Here is a 15,603-nt window from a genome sequence, read left to right as displayed (position 1 = left end):
TGTTTAATGCAGTCCTAATACTTCGAAGGACACATAAAAACCGATTCATAAGTTTTGGATCAAAAGCTAAGTTTACTAAGCAAACTCACCATTGCATTAATGCTTAATGCACCGCAAGAAAGTTTTGCTCTGCCAAAAAAATTGTTTGGACGCTAATATCGTTCAGCAGTGCAGAAAAAGAGTTGAGACCAGAAAATATTGTGGAAAGTATTGGAAAACCAGAATTTCGTTTCATCGAAAGCAAAAATCAGAACGCAGCTATCCGAGCAAACGATCAAATATTTTTGTATTAAAAATGTTATATTTTGCTTCTGCATGTAACATAAGTATGATTTAAGTCACTTGTTCATGAATATATATTTGTATCATCAAGTAGATCATTATTGTATAACTTATAAATATGCAGATGTATAGCATGTTATTTAATAGCATCCTTGCGGCTATCTTAACTTAGCTTACAATAGATCGGTGCTCATAACTCCACTTCTATTGCACATAAAAAGCTAGTTTTGGCTGCAAACTGTAGCAAACATCAAAAAGTGCAATGAGCTTTTATTCAATAATGTTGAATATGGATATAAAATAAAAATGTCTTCAAATTTGGAATGAAATAAAAACTGAACATGCCAACAAATTGCAAGGAAGGACACGGGCTATCATATCATCGCAGGTCAATTGCAAGCAATAGATATCAACTGGTAGAGATATTTCTCGGTCTCTCAATGCACATTGATTAAGAGATCTTTGAAAATTTAGAGGTAAGTTAGCAGATTTATTGCATGCAAAAGATTTAATATCGCTCCACCGAAAAAAGAGAGCAAAATATAGGCGACATTTGTTTCGCCCGTGAAGGGCTTATTTTATCTTCTGAAAATTCTGACGAGCCATTGAAAAATAAACCGCCAGCCTCTATAAGAACGCCGCCTCCAATCGACCACGACTATAGAAAAAAGGTTAAAAAATAGAGCGCCATGGCATTCAATTAGAGGTTTTACGGTATATTATAGAATAACCACCCAGTGTGGTGTCATTTCTAGGAAATACCAAGGTTATAGGTTCAACTACAAATTAATCCATAGGATATGTCTCAAGATGTAATTATATTATAGAATGCTCTAAGAAATACAGAGGTTATTCTAATTTTTCGTGGTCAAATAATTTCCTTTTATTAAACTTTCATTGTAGTTGCAAACCTAAAGAAATTGGTAACATTTTATGTGTAACACCATTGGAAGTTCCATAAAAAAACTACTAGACCAAATATTTAGGAGTTTGTCACAAATGATTGTTTCTACGATATAGCTAATTTTCTAAACTATCAGATTTATTGGCGTAAATGAGACAAAGTAAATTACAATGGGAACTTGAGAGCAATTCACATGTATCAGTATCAAACTCAGAATTTTATCACTGAATTACCAGTGACATCATACAAAACTGCCTAGAATGAGGGAAGAGTGCAAAAGAGAGTGCTTCAATTTTGAGACATGGGTTTGGCAGTGGAAAATGTATTTAACTATTTTATGGGTGGGCATTTGAAAACAGATTAGGCATGAGTAACCGCCCAGTGTGGTGTCATGCCTGTGCAGATCATCTGTTGTCACTCAGTCTATTTGAAATACATACACAAGTCAGGAATGCAATTCAGAGCTGCTAAGAATGAACTACACACTTCATTAGCAATAAAATAAATGTTGTGAAAGCTATAACAAGTCATTGAAGCAGTATTATCTAATTGAATTTGTCATTAAATTGGTCTCTAGACATGTTTGCACTATGTCTAGGGGTTAACTTGTAATATGAAATTTTACATGTTTGGTTATACTAATCGTTTCACTCAATCTTGGCAAAATCAGACATTTTATTTCATCAGTTTTAAGCTCAAAAGTTAGACTTGAAAAGGTTATTTTGCGCTACTACAGCAAAGTAAGCTAGGTGTTGTTGATGTTTGTGGTTCTAACATATATGTTTTTATGATACTATTCGTGGATAGTAATGTTGCTATATTTTTCGGTTACAGTTGCATTACCTGGCTTAATAGAGTGACAGAGTGGACATATATATAACCTGAATACAAACTCACTACAATTCACTCAAAAGTTATTGCCTCACAAATGATAGACATTCAGACGCACAACAGAAACATGGGGCTTTAAGTTAGCTGTCGCTGAGTGAGTGAAATTCTATTGTGAGTGGATCAGTCTAAACTAAATGGCGGAGGGCGTCTTCAAGAAGTCGATACGACTGACTGTGACCATTTTCTGGTGTTAAAACCTTTACAAGATGGTGCACATTTATCTACACAATGGGAAAAGTTCAAGGAAAATTTTATTTATTATCTCATTATCACTGAGGAAACAGACAAGCTGGATAATGTCAAAACAGCAAATCTGATTTGATTGATTGGTCCACATAGTGTAGAAATCGTTAAGAGCTTCACGTTCAGTACAGGAATGTCTAAGGATGACCATACGGATGTTATAGAGAAGTTTGATGAAGTCTGTGGGAAGACATACAACAAGATGATCAAGCGACACCAGCTGCTGTCGCAAAAAATGATGTTTGACTGTAGACGAGTATGTCACATATCTACATTAAATAGCCAAGAAGTAGTCTGGGTAAAATGTATGATGAATTTATGATGCAGGCACTGTTATTAAAAATAGCTGATGACCGAGCAAGAAAAAAGCTTTTTGAGGAGTCTGAGGGCTTAACTTTCGAACAAGCCGTCAGGAAATGTAAGATTGCCAAAACGTCACAGGTTGACCTCAAATGAATGAAGGCAAAAGAAACAGTATACATGGTCAAGACAAATCAGACAAGCCGGATAAATTTAATGAAGGAGAAGCCGAACCTAGCACTGCCGAGCTCATATGAAAAAAACAGTAGATCATCTCATTGCTTTAAGGTGCCCTGCGTATAGCAAAGACTGTGGAAGATGTACCAAATTCAAGACTTTTAAGGCTGTTTGCAGATCAAAAAAAGGACTAGCTGTGCATCAGTTCTCAATCGATAATCCTGAAGAAAGTGAGTCAGCTGTGTCACTTATGAACATACAAATTGTAAGGAATTGTAAGGAAAGGTAAAAACTTGGAATCGAACATACTCCCAGATACCGCCTACGGCAAACATACCATTGAATATTAGTTTGTCACAGGTGTCTCTTGCAACATGAAGAGTCTTTCAGTGTCTAAAAGTCTTACAGTGAGAAAGACTTCAACTCACTTGGAAAGCCTCCTCCAAACACCAAAATACTTCCTATACTGGAGCTGTATGATGGATCCAGAATGTGGTGAAAGTGAGCAACTTGAATCTGCTATCGCTAGACGCATGCCTAGAATTTAAGCTTGTATCTATCAAACGCAAATGGGTCGATGTTGTCAATTCTGAGAACAATTTTGAAATTAATGAGATCCTCAACCAACGTGTTGATGTTTTCGAGAAAGAGTTGGATGTCTGTCGGGTGAGTATCACATCAAAGTCAATCCGGATACCACCCCAACACAATGTCACAACAAAAAAGCAGGGCTGTCCATACGTGATGATCTAAAAGAAAAGCTTCACACGCTGGAATGCGACAAGATGATTGCTAAAGTAGATTAATCCACACCTTGGATCAGCAACACACTAGCGAGAAAGAAGCCCAATAAAAAACTCATTTTACAACAACCTAGCAAATCTCAGCAATGCTACTAAGAAAATACTTTCCAATGCCTACTCTAGAGGATGTGCTGCCTGAGATTAGTGGAACAAAGGTTTTATCGTTGTGCAATGCCAAGGATGGCTTTTTACAGGTGATGCTTGACAAAGAATCGAGTAATTTGACCTCCTAGATTCCTTTTAACAAATACAAATGGTTAAGGATGCCATTTGGATTATCATCCAGTCCCAAAGAGGTTCATAGACAACAAACATATGCTCTGTTAGGACTAAAAGGAGTCATGATAGTTGCTGACAACATACTCGTGGTATGACAGAGGTGACATCCTAGAAACAGCTACACGCAATTACAATAAAAAAAACTTACTGATACAGACACAGAAGATCAACCTCAGACTCAACAGAGAGAAGTGCAGATTTCTGCTCAAAGAGCTAACCTACATTGGCCACATAATATCTGACAAGGGCATCAACACAGATCAAAAGAAAACTAACGCTATTCAAGACAAGAAAGCCCCACCAGACAGCGATGGTATTCACAGATTTCTCGGCGACATCAAATATCTTTTTAAATTTATCCCCAACTGCTTGGCTGAAATCAAGCTTTTAAGAAGACTTCGCAGTACCACTGTGACAAGTTTGTTTGGTCAGAGAACCAGGAGAATGCTTTCCAGACAACAACCGAGAACCGACAACCCTTCAATATTTCAAAATCAATGAACCAGTAGTAGTCCAAACTGATGCCTGCTCGGAAGGTCTTGGTGGAGCTTTACTACAGAATGGCAAGCCAGTGGTTTATGCTTCCAGAAACCTCTCTGAAAGTGAGAAAAGCTATGCATCAATTGCATTGGAACTACTGGCCATAGTCTTTGCAATGAAACAGTTCGACCAATATGTGTTTGGAAATCCTAATGTGACAATATACACCGACAACGAGCCACCGACCTCTCTGTTTCGGAAGTCACTGCTGAAGGTCCCTGAATGACTTAAAGCTATGTTTATGGCACTACAAAAACATCCTGCGAAAGTAGGATACAAAACAGATATTCAATAGGTCACCGCCGATATGAAATCCTCGATGATCAGATATTTCAGATTGAAACCTTGTCTGACTTACATCATGCCAAACTTCTACAAGACCTTCCTGTAAGACAAAAGACTTATGGTGAGATCAAACAAGCCACACTTTCGGATGAGGAGCTTTAGTCATTGAAACAATTCATACTAACAGGGTGGAACATCAATTCCAAAGTCTTTTGGAGAATGTCTTGCCATATTTCCATCTACATGACTAATTAGCAACACCGGATGGGGTAATCTACAAAGGTGGACAAATAGTGATCCCAGCAGCTTATAGACTAGTGACTCTGAATAAGCTACACACCAGCCATCAAGGAGTTGCTACCACACTCAGAAGAGCTCGGTCTTGTGTGTATTGGTCATGAATGACTGAAAACATAAAACAGCATAAGGAGCAGTGTGTACCGTGTGCACTCCGACGTAGCCTGTCTTGACAAACTGTTGTTTTTGCAGAGTTGTCTTCCGGCGAGAGGGCAAGCAACACAACAGCTTGTCACAAGACGTACTGCACCTGATGCATCAGCTGCACTTATAGGGAGTTGTTCTCTTCCGTCTATGCGGCTTGGTTGCGATATTATGTTGGTCGCTCCATTGATAATCATAACGGATTTCGCGCAAAATTTATGTAGAAAAAAATTAGACTACAACGTTTAACCAAAGACTGTTGGTTGTTTACAACTCTGTTGTAAACTTTAGTAGAACTTAAGAATAAAATAAACTGAAAACAAAATCCATAAGAACAAATAAAACTGACTGATACAAAAGTAGAAATTAAACTGACTGAGCGCACAAATAACGAAACGTTTAGTCGCTGTTGTTGCCTAAGTTTTCAAGTGCTACTAAAGTTTACCGCAGAGACTGGTCGCTGGTTAAACGTTGTAATCTTATTTTTTGCTACATAAATTTTTGCGCGCAATCAGTTATGATTACCAATGGAGCGACCGACATAACATCGTAACCAAGCCGCATAGACAGAAGAGAACAACTCTCTATAAGTGCAGCTGATGCATCAGGTGCAGTATGTCTTGTGACAAGCTGTTGTGTTGCTCGCCCGCTCGACGGGGACAACTCCGCAAAAACAACAGTTTGTCAAAACAGGCTAACTCCGACGCTCCTGGTCAGCTGAATGAAACTCTACAGAATCATGACATTACCCAAAAACCTTGGAGCAAAGTGGGGATGGACATACTCACCCATGGAAACAAAAACTACCTCATGTTAGTTGATTACTTCATTGACGCTTGGAAATGTGAACACCTCAAAGATACCTCAGCTACAGCTGTCGTAAAATGTTGTGAGAAAATATTTGCAAGATGCGGAATTCCAGAAGTGGTGCAGTCTGATAATGGACCACAATTCCTGGCACCCGAGTTGGCCAAGTTCAGCAGAGATTGGAGTTTGTAGAGAGCAGCAGCTCTCTAGGCCGCCAAAAGTACAATGAAAAACCACAGCCACTGTGAAGATAACAAAATAGATCCTAAAGAAATCCAATGACCCATTTCTGGCTATTCTAGAGTATAGAAACAGCTCAACTGCAGGTATGACTACCAGCCCAGTGGAAATAATGTTTGGCCGAGCCAAACGGAAAATACGCCCAGCTGAATCTAAAAAAACCTCGTTAACTGATATTCTTAGAGAGAATGCAACAAAAAAGATGGTGAAGCAGAGAAGCTACAACAGTAGAGCAGCTGACTTGGTGCCACTGACGATCGGCTTACTGGTGTTAATCAAGAGCATCCAGAAGACAAGAACGAAATGGAGTCATGGTAAACTTATCAAAACTATGTCTGACCGATCATACACAGTCCTCAATGATCACACAGGAAACATAATTATACAAAACCGAGTAGACCCAAGACAACTCAGTACCATTCCTCTCTGAGAATTCAGAGTCCGATGTTGTCAGAGATGAGCGCGAGCCAGAGACTATACCAAATCAAACTAATGGTGCTGTCATTTCAGACACAAATATGCCGGCAACTGATAACCAACCTGGTGAAGTATCTACTCTAAACCCTATAACACGATCAGTGAGAATCAGACATCTACCAGCTGTCCAGCTACCAGCCAAGTTCAAAGACTTTGAGATGAAATAAACTACAGTGATAAATTGACCATGGCTAGTGTGTGCGACACCCATCAAACTGATACGCTGAACAATCCTTTTGTTCGAAGAAAGGGAGCTGTTGATGTTTGTGGTTCTAACATATTCCTGTTTGTTTATGGCACTATTCGTGGATAGTAATGCTGATATACTTTTCTGCTACAGTAGCATTCTTTCACTTAATAGAGTGATTTAGAGTGAACATACATGTATTTATTAATGAATTCAATCCCTCCATGATAATCGCCAATGATACAGAATAAATTGCTTGTTGCACATTTTTAATTCACACAGGTAAACGTTTCTCACATACTATTTATATTGCTTTGCATGTTTATGTGATGTCTAGAGAATAAAAAGTGCTCCCCATTTGCTAATGCTTGAATTTTAAAAGTGACTATAATTGTCTTTATTTTAATATGGTATATTTGGATTTTAGAAACTGATTCACCAAATGTCTTAGAATCAGAACTAGCAACAAGTTAGCTTACAATTTTGATTACAACCAAAATCGAGATCATAAAACGAATGTTACGAAAGAAGCTCAAGAAAGTATGTTATTAGTGAAAATTGTCGAAAACTATAATTTGAAATAGAGTATTTTTTTAAATATAAGCTGATTTATGCTATTATGCATTGAGGTAAAAGCAATACAGACCCATATTGGTATAGAACAGTTTTATGGGAGTAATTTTGAGGGAATTTAAGTCCTCTGAAACCCTAACATGTAATGTATATGCTTGTTGAGATTTGTGATGAATTTCACTTTGGTAACATGCAGATCTATAATATTGCTAGTGTTTATTCTAATATCAACTTGCATAGTCAAATTCTCAATAGGGTCAGTAGTGGGAATCAAGAGCAAACTTTGATGCTGTACAAGTAAAAGTCCTGTGTCAACAGCTAGAGAATTTAAATATGCTCTAAAACTGATCACTGGGGTAGAGTATCTCAAACCGACCAAAGCTTCTAACTATATAGAAGATGAGCGAGAGTACTTCGGAGATTTATTGCCATCTACCATAGAAGTACCAACTGCAGAGCCTCTGCTTATAGATGTACCTCTAGCTTCACGTGAGGAAATCAGCGCAGCAGAAGAAAAGTCCCTATATTATTTAGCTGGCTATTGTCTACAGAGTTTGCTAAAGTTAAAGCAAGTATGTGAAGGTTGTTGCACCAGCCTGTTTAACACATCTGGTGTTCCACACTGTAGGTCAGGTTTACTGCAATTGAAAAACTTCAAAGAGTATGCTTTGTGTGAAGTTTCTGGTGACACATTTGCTTTGTTTAAAAAGTGGGACTCAGTCGTGAGAAGCTTTAAACCACGTCATAAGAATCTCGTCATGCACAGCTTTACAGCTGTGCAAAATTATGGCAACCCCCTGCACAATATGACAAGCGTCACATTTCATTGGTAATTTATGTCCTTAAAATCAAGAAAATTAAGCAATGTTATAAATCATTTTGCTCGAAAATTTGTGTGCAATTCAAAGATGCATTTGCATTCTGGCACATTTCTACTGCTTTTTTATAACTGAAAAATATATTTCTAATGGTGGCAAACTTGTTGCTATAGTGAAAGTGCTCTAATTGGTTTGGCATCGAACATTGCTCAATTGAGGAAAACTTGCAAACTGAACTCTTTGTACAAGAAATGGTGGCCCAGAAAAGGGCCATTGGGTTTTAAATTGAGGTCTAGTACTTTGTTGGCCAGCTTTTATTTTCAGGCAACCAACTCCAGCTGCAGACATGCACCCCCACACCATACGTTACAGATGTGGGATGCTTCACAGTAGGCAAAATACACCGAAGCTTGAACTTTTCACCTGGTCTCCTCAAGTAACTATTTCCAGCGTGATTCTGTAGAGTAAAAGTTGATTCATCATTGAAAAATACTTTATGCCACTGTTCTTCCATCCAGGAGCAATGAATCTTTGCCCATGCCAAACATTTCTTCCTCTACTTTTCTGACAGCCGTGAGTTTCTTCTTGCCTTACATCCTCTCAATCCATTTTCAATCAGTTTTCTCCTCACTAATGAGGATGAGGCTTCTACTCCAGTAGGCTCTTTCCATTCTCATCGCAAGTCAGTGTTGGTTTTCTTTCTGTCAGAAAGTGAAAGTCGCACCAAACTGCGGTTGTCTCTGGTAGAGCATTTGCGTTTTCTCCCTCTGCCTTGACGATCATCTTTCGTGCCTGTCGACCTCCATCTGTTGACAGTGCCAGCAACACCTTTCATGAAGCATTGAACATCTTTAGCAATCTGCTTGTTTGATATTCCTTGCTGGTGAAGGTGAATGATTACAGCTCTCTTCTCATCGGTCAACCTCATGTTGTGATAGAATTTTAAAATGATTTCGCTGGTCATTATGAGCCTACTTTTATAATAGCCAACTGGTCATTATTGAGATGAATTTGAGATAGTTTTGCATTGTTGATAAATCTCTTACATGTCTCCAACATTCTGTACAACATTGAGCAGATTAGAATACTTCAAATACCCTGCTGGTGTGATTAAGCGAGTGACAAGTTTACAGTGAGTTTAGAAATTAGAAGCAAATTAAGCACTTTAACTTTTTGTAAACCATAAAACAAATACTTTTACCAAATTAAATGAAAAGATCATACCTTTAGCTTCAAAATGATATATAGATGTAAGGAATTAGGCTAGTTTTAGATAAGATATGAGACAAGAGATGCTATCGGCCAACAATTTACAAAGGGGTTGCCATAATTTTGCACACCACTGTATATATAACCTGAATACAAACTCACTATACTTCAATCAACAGTTATTGACTTACAACTGACAGACATAATGTCTGAGACATTCAAGCGCACTACATAAACAGGTGTTGAGCGTGCCGGTTTGATGACTAAACCGATGAAATTTAGCAGTAGATAAAAATAAGTGTTACTACCCTGTTTTCCCTATAACACAAATACATGTATCGTATTATGTTATCGTACTATGTTATCGTACAATTATTGTTTAATTGGGAGACGATTTTATTACAAATTCTTTAGCAATTCACGACTGTTTAAAAATGTGTATACGCTGTTCGCGGAGGCCTTCTTTCTTTGTACAAGTATGATAGCATCAGACGAGCGCCCGCACTGTAGTTAAGATACGCCATTTGCACATTTGACCAATGTTGTATTGAGAAAGTTACGCCACCAACGGAGCCTATACAAACGCATCGAAAGTTCCAAACAAACATCGGCCACGCCTACTTTTATATAGAATTATAATGGACTGCCCTTCCCTGTCTTTATTTATCAGCTACCCTAATAAAACTACATGTACTTTGGGCAACTTTAGAGCAATATCAAGTTTACTACAAGAAAGCTCGTGTTTTACTCTAACTTACATAGCAGTTATAAAGGTGACAACTCCATGTTTACAAGTTTTCTTCATAGTAAATAACTTCTATTATATGTGCTAGAATGACTTAGCTAAATTGTGTTTATTTGCAATTTCCCAACTTAAGGCTGCCAAACAAACAATTTAATGTATTCGCAATGATAATTATGCTTATAGCACCATCACTTACCTGCTTTTAAATTATAAAAAGCTTGTTTTATGCAAATTAATGGACAACCACAAATGTATTACGAACAATGATTCTAACTAAAAGTGCAAGAAGTATGTAATAAAACATAAAAATTGAAAAACTTTTCATAATAAAAACTGAATACTGAAAAGCCATATTATACTACATAGAAGATCCTGTAAAGTAATGTTACAATAAAAATTATTAACTTCGAAAAAACAAGTAAAACAAGCTAAGCTGTACTAGTACTACAGCAAGCTACGCCAGAGTAGTATTTTGTGTGCAATGGCTGACCTACACATGTTTATAACATATATACATATTATACTAGTCAACAAGAATGAGTAAAGTAAGAATACAGAAAGCATCAAATTTAAACAACACTTAATGATGAATATTCTGAGCTAGTGTTGGCATGGCCATGATTTTGCTACCTAACGGTACTGACTGTGAGGTGGAGGTATGTTTTTTACATAAAATATGAAGTCCAACATTCACAAACTTTCTCACTAGTTTCTGTAATATAGGATGACAAGTGGCATATCAATATTCTTCATGCATTTAAAAGTTATCAAAGTACATACATGTATATGGTTATTCTTTAGACGAGGTTCAAAGCTTTGCACGACTGAGTCCCACTTTCTGAACAGAGCAAATCTGTCACCAGAAACTTCACACAAAGCACCCTCTTTGAAGTTTTTTAATTGCAGAAAACCTGACCTTAAATGGGGAACACCAGATGTGTTAAACAGGCTGGTGCAACAACCTTCACATACTTGCTTTAACTTTAGCAAACTCTGTAGACAATAGCCAGCTAAATAATATAGTGACTCTTCTTCTGCTGCGCTGATTTCCTCACGTGAAGCCAGAGGTATATCTATAAGCAGAGGCTCTGCAGTTGGTACTTCTATGGTAAATGGCAATAAATCTCCGAAGTACTCTCGCTCATCTTCTATATAGTTAGAAGCTTTGGTCGGTTTGAGATACTCTACCCCAGTGATTAGTTTTAGAGCATATTTAAATTCTCTAGCTGTTGACACAGGACTTTTACTTGTACAGCATCAAAGTTTGCTCTTGATTCCCACTACTGACCCTATTGAGAATTTGACTATGCAAGTTGATATTAGAATAAACACTAGCAATATTATAGATCTGCATGTTACCAAAGTGAAATTCATCACAAATCTCAACAAGCATATACACGCATATACATGTTAGGGTTTCAGAGAACTTAAATTTCCTCAAAATTACTCCCATAAAACTGTTCTATATCAATATGGGTCTGAACTGCTCTTACCGCAATGCATATTAGCGTAAAGAAGCTTATATTTAAAAAAATACTCTATATCAAATTATAGTTTTTGATAATTTCCACTAATAACATTCTTTCTTAAGCTTCTTTCATAGCATTCGCTCTATGCTCTCAATTTCGGATGTAATCAAAGTTGTTGGCTTACTTGTTGCTAGTTCTGATTCTAAGACATTTGGTGAATCAATTTCTAAAAATCTAAATATACCATATTATAATAAAGAAAATTATACTCACTTTCAAAATTCAAGCATCAGCAAATGGGCAGCACTCTTACTCTCTAGACATCACATAAACATGCAAAGCAATATAAATATAATGTGAGAAACGTTTACCTGTGTGAATTTAAAATGAGTAGCAAGCAATTTATTATGTATCATTGGTGATTATCATCGAGGGATTATCATGGAGGGATTATCATGGAGGGATTGAATTCATTAATAAATACATGTATGTCAGACAGATATTTAAATCATAAATATCACTTATACCTCAGGGCCTAAGTTCTACTGCCGACAACCACTGATAAGATAATTGCTGTACGCGCTAATAAGAAAAATGTTATAGAAGTGAGTGTCAGCTAGGAAATAAGAAAGCTACATGTATAAAAACTACAATTGTTAATCACACTGCATTTTTGTTCCCATATCTCTTTGTAGTTACTTATTAAAATATACGTGTAAATTAATAACTGAAACTGATTGTAATAAAAAATTACTATTGCAAAAATCTGTTGCCCAGTTTCATATATCATAAGCAATAAACGAGAAACCTACAGAGGATATAGAAATTAATGACAAAAATTTCCTTACCCATATTTCGGCTCGTGCTGGGGTATGCAGAAGAGCTGCAGCTTGTGATCATAATATTTTTAAAGCAGTTTTTCTTTTAGAGACAGTCTTTATTTTTGGTGGCCTGTGAGTGAACAGAGTAGGAATGGCATCACTTGACAGCCGAGGTTTTCCCATTTTATTCAGTGTAAAACACTTCTTCAAAATATCTCTATAAGTAAACAAAAAAGAGGAGAGGTGTAAGTAAGGGAAACATTAATATGAATACCACTACTACTATTACTAATAGGGCTACTACTATTATTATTCAACCTGTTCTTGGACGGCTATACCACTTTTTCCAATAATTTTAACCAGTTATTTATTAATGAATGCAATTTATATGCTATTGTTACCAACTTCAATAATAACACAAATGCAAAGCATTACAACAGATAAGAAAGTTTTGTAATAGTAATAAAACATAATAAAAAACAATAGTGGTACTGTACAAACAACTAAACTTATGAATAGCATTTATTATTATTATAATTGTGAAATGTATTCTAACAACTAGCAGCAACAATTACTATGACAATAAGAAAATCATAATGGTTTAAAAACCGATATACATGCCTGTACGTATGCCAGGATAATTTTAAATTATATTCTGACTAATCTCACAAAGTTTAGAAAAAGCAGATGGCTGCAGAAGTTGTGGATTCCTCTTGTTACTTCCAGAATCTAACTTGTAACTTTTACATTGACACTGTTTAAATAAATAAAATGATAAAAAAAGATGACTCTGTTCACATGGGCCTGACATGGCTGTGAATAGTAGTCTACCACTATCCTCTGTTCACATAGGCCTGACATGGCTGTGAATAGCAGTCTACAACTATCCTCTGTTCACATAGGCCTGACATGGCTGTGAATAGTAGTCTACAACTATCCTCTGTTCACATAGGCCTGACATGGCTGTGAATAGTAGTCTACAACTATCATCTGTTCACATAGGCCTGACATGGCTGTGAATAGTAGTCTACAACTATCCTCTGTTCACATAGGCCTGACATGGCTGTGAATAGTAGTCTACAATTATCCTTAGCCTTTTTACTGGTCAGTTCAACATCCAACTGAACTCTCATCACTCCTTATCCCTCATGTCTACAAGAATTCATAAAAACAAAAAATATGAGCCGCTGACGCTAATCAGAGGAAATCTTATATTATGTTAGTTAAAACTGTGGACAGTAAATGTAGTTACTACTAGAATAAATTGAAATTAGTAGTAATATCTACATCTATTCAATTGCGAACACTAAAACAATGTTAATCTTACCTGCCCACTTTAGCAATCCATGCATTCCTTCTTTCAGGATGTTGTGGGAACTGAAACACCTGTAGGCCTAACTCTGATCTGCCTGAACAACCCACAGCCCAACAATTAACCATGATAATAAAGATGCTGTTTAAACTACTATTAAACTTGAAATTATAAAAAATAAAGTGGAAAAGCGTTAACGCAAAGATTGAAATAATTCCTTAAAAGTCACGCTGTCAGATGAACGGAAGATTGCTAACCTAACTAACCACAGTTAAGATTGTTGTGGGTGCAAAGGGAGAAATTATATTATGCATAATTAATGCGAATCCACAAACAACATTGGTGTTGAATTTGCTTTGCCATTTTATTCTATTTTGACTATGTTCAGTTTGTGCACTTTTGCTTAACATGTGGGAACTAATTTGATTATCATTAGCTCAGGTACTACTGAGGTGTTAAGCTATTGTAAGCAATTTACCAGTAAAAAGTACTTCTTTATTCTATAAGTCCGACAATTAAAATGCACGCCTAATAAAGTTCTAAACAATAATATTAATGATAAAAGGGTGAAATAGCCAATAAAAGTTACACCCTTACTCGAACGGTCGTCCATGTTGGCTTGCTTGATCTCGTACGGCTGCGAGTTTCGATAGTCAGATGAGAGTCATGGCAGTCCTTATATGTAGAGACGTGGTAGTTCAGATAGGGAAATAGAAGAGGGTCAGGTGATGATGGAGAAGGAAGCTCCAGATGTAGGAAAAATATAGAGGCTCCAGAGGCAGAAGGAAGAGAGAGGGAGGCTCCAGAGAAAAGAGAGAGGGAGGCTTCAGAGGCAGAGGAAAGCCTCTCATCTGGCGGAGCTAGCCTCAGCAGGCCCTTCAGGAAGGAGAGGTAGATAGTTCGACTGCAGATAGAGAGAGGCTGAGTCGTTGGAGCTCTTCTCTTTTATAGATGTCTCTGTTAGCCTGTGAGAAGGTGTTTAGGAGCTCAGGTTCTTTTTTTTGTAGCAAAGGATTAGCAATTGCGTGAACTTGGAGTGTAATGATTGGAAATGATGACTAACTCCAATTGTTTTGGTCGTGCGTGGTACAGGTCTGATATCTTTTAATGGCTTCCTGGCATGTCAATTGATGTCTCTTTACTCATAAGCTACTTCCACAGGTTTCTAAGCTGCTTGTGAGTGAGTATATGATGACTGTCTTTATTGCTGTTTCTTTAATGTATTAGGTGTCATGTGCGTTGTAATATTGTGTATGTCTCCAGTGTTTAGTCGTTTCTCTATTACGCTATCTGCTTTTGCTAACATTTCAGTACAACAAGATGCTAGTACTATACATGAAAAAAAATTAGAAACTCCTCACGATCTTTGTGGTATATAAAAAACCTTAAAACATGGTGATTTTGTCTGTGTATAAGTCGTATTTCTGATTTGATACCTCAATTTGCAACAGAACTTCCTATGGCCAAGTGAGTTTGTTTGGAACTCTCGGAAATGTTTAAACTTTCGGAGGCGGAACTTTCCCTATACGACACTGCATTTGACCGCTGTCATAGCGCCACTAGACTCCCAAATGGCTGAGATACTAGATTCAACGTGTTATTACCAAATATGGGAACAAAATACCACTACATACACGCAAAGCAGTTTTGTAAACTACATTTTGTTATACCTCATTCGACTATCCAGATGCTCTCAAAAACGATTACTGTAGTTCGATACTTCACATTGGCTACCAGTGCAGGGTTGGAATGTGTGTTTAGCCAGGTGTTTGCACTGATTTGTCCAATGCTTGGCCTTAC

Source organism: Watersipora subatra, chromosome 1 (assembly GCF_963576615.1).
Source record: "Watersipora subatra chromosome 1, tzWatSuba1.1, whole genome shotgun sequence".
Classification (NCBI taxonomy): Eukaryota; Metazoa; Bryozoa; class Gymnolaemata; order Cheilostomatida; family Watersiporidae; genus Watersipora; species Watersipora subatra.
This window is presented reverse-complemented; position numbering follows the sequence as displayed.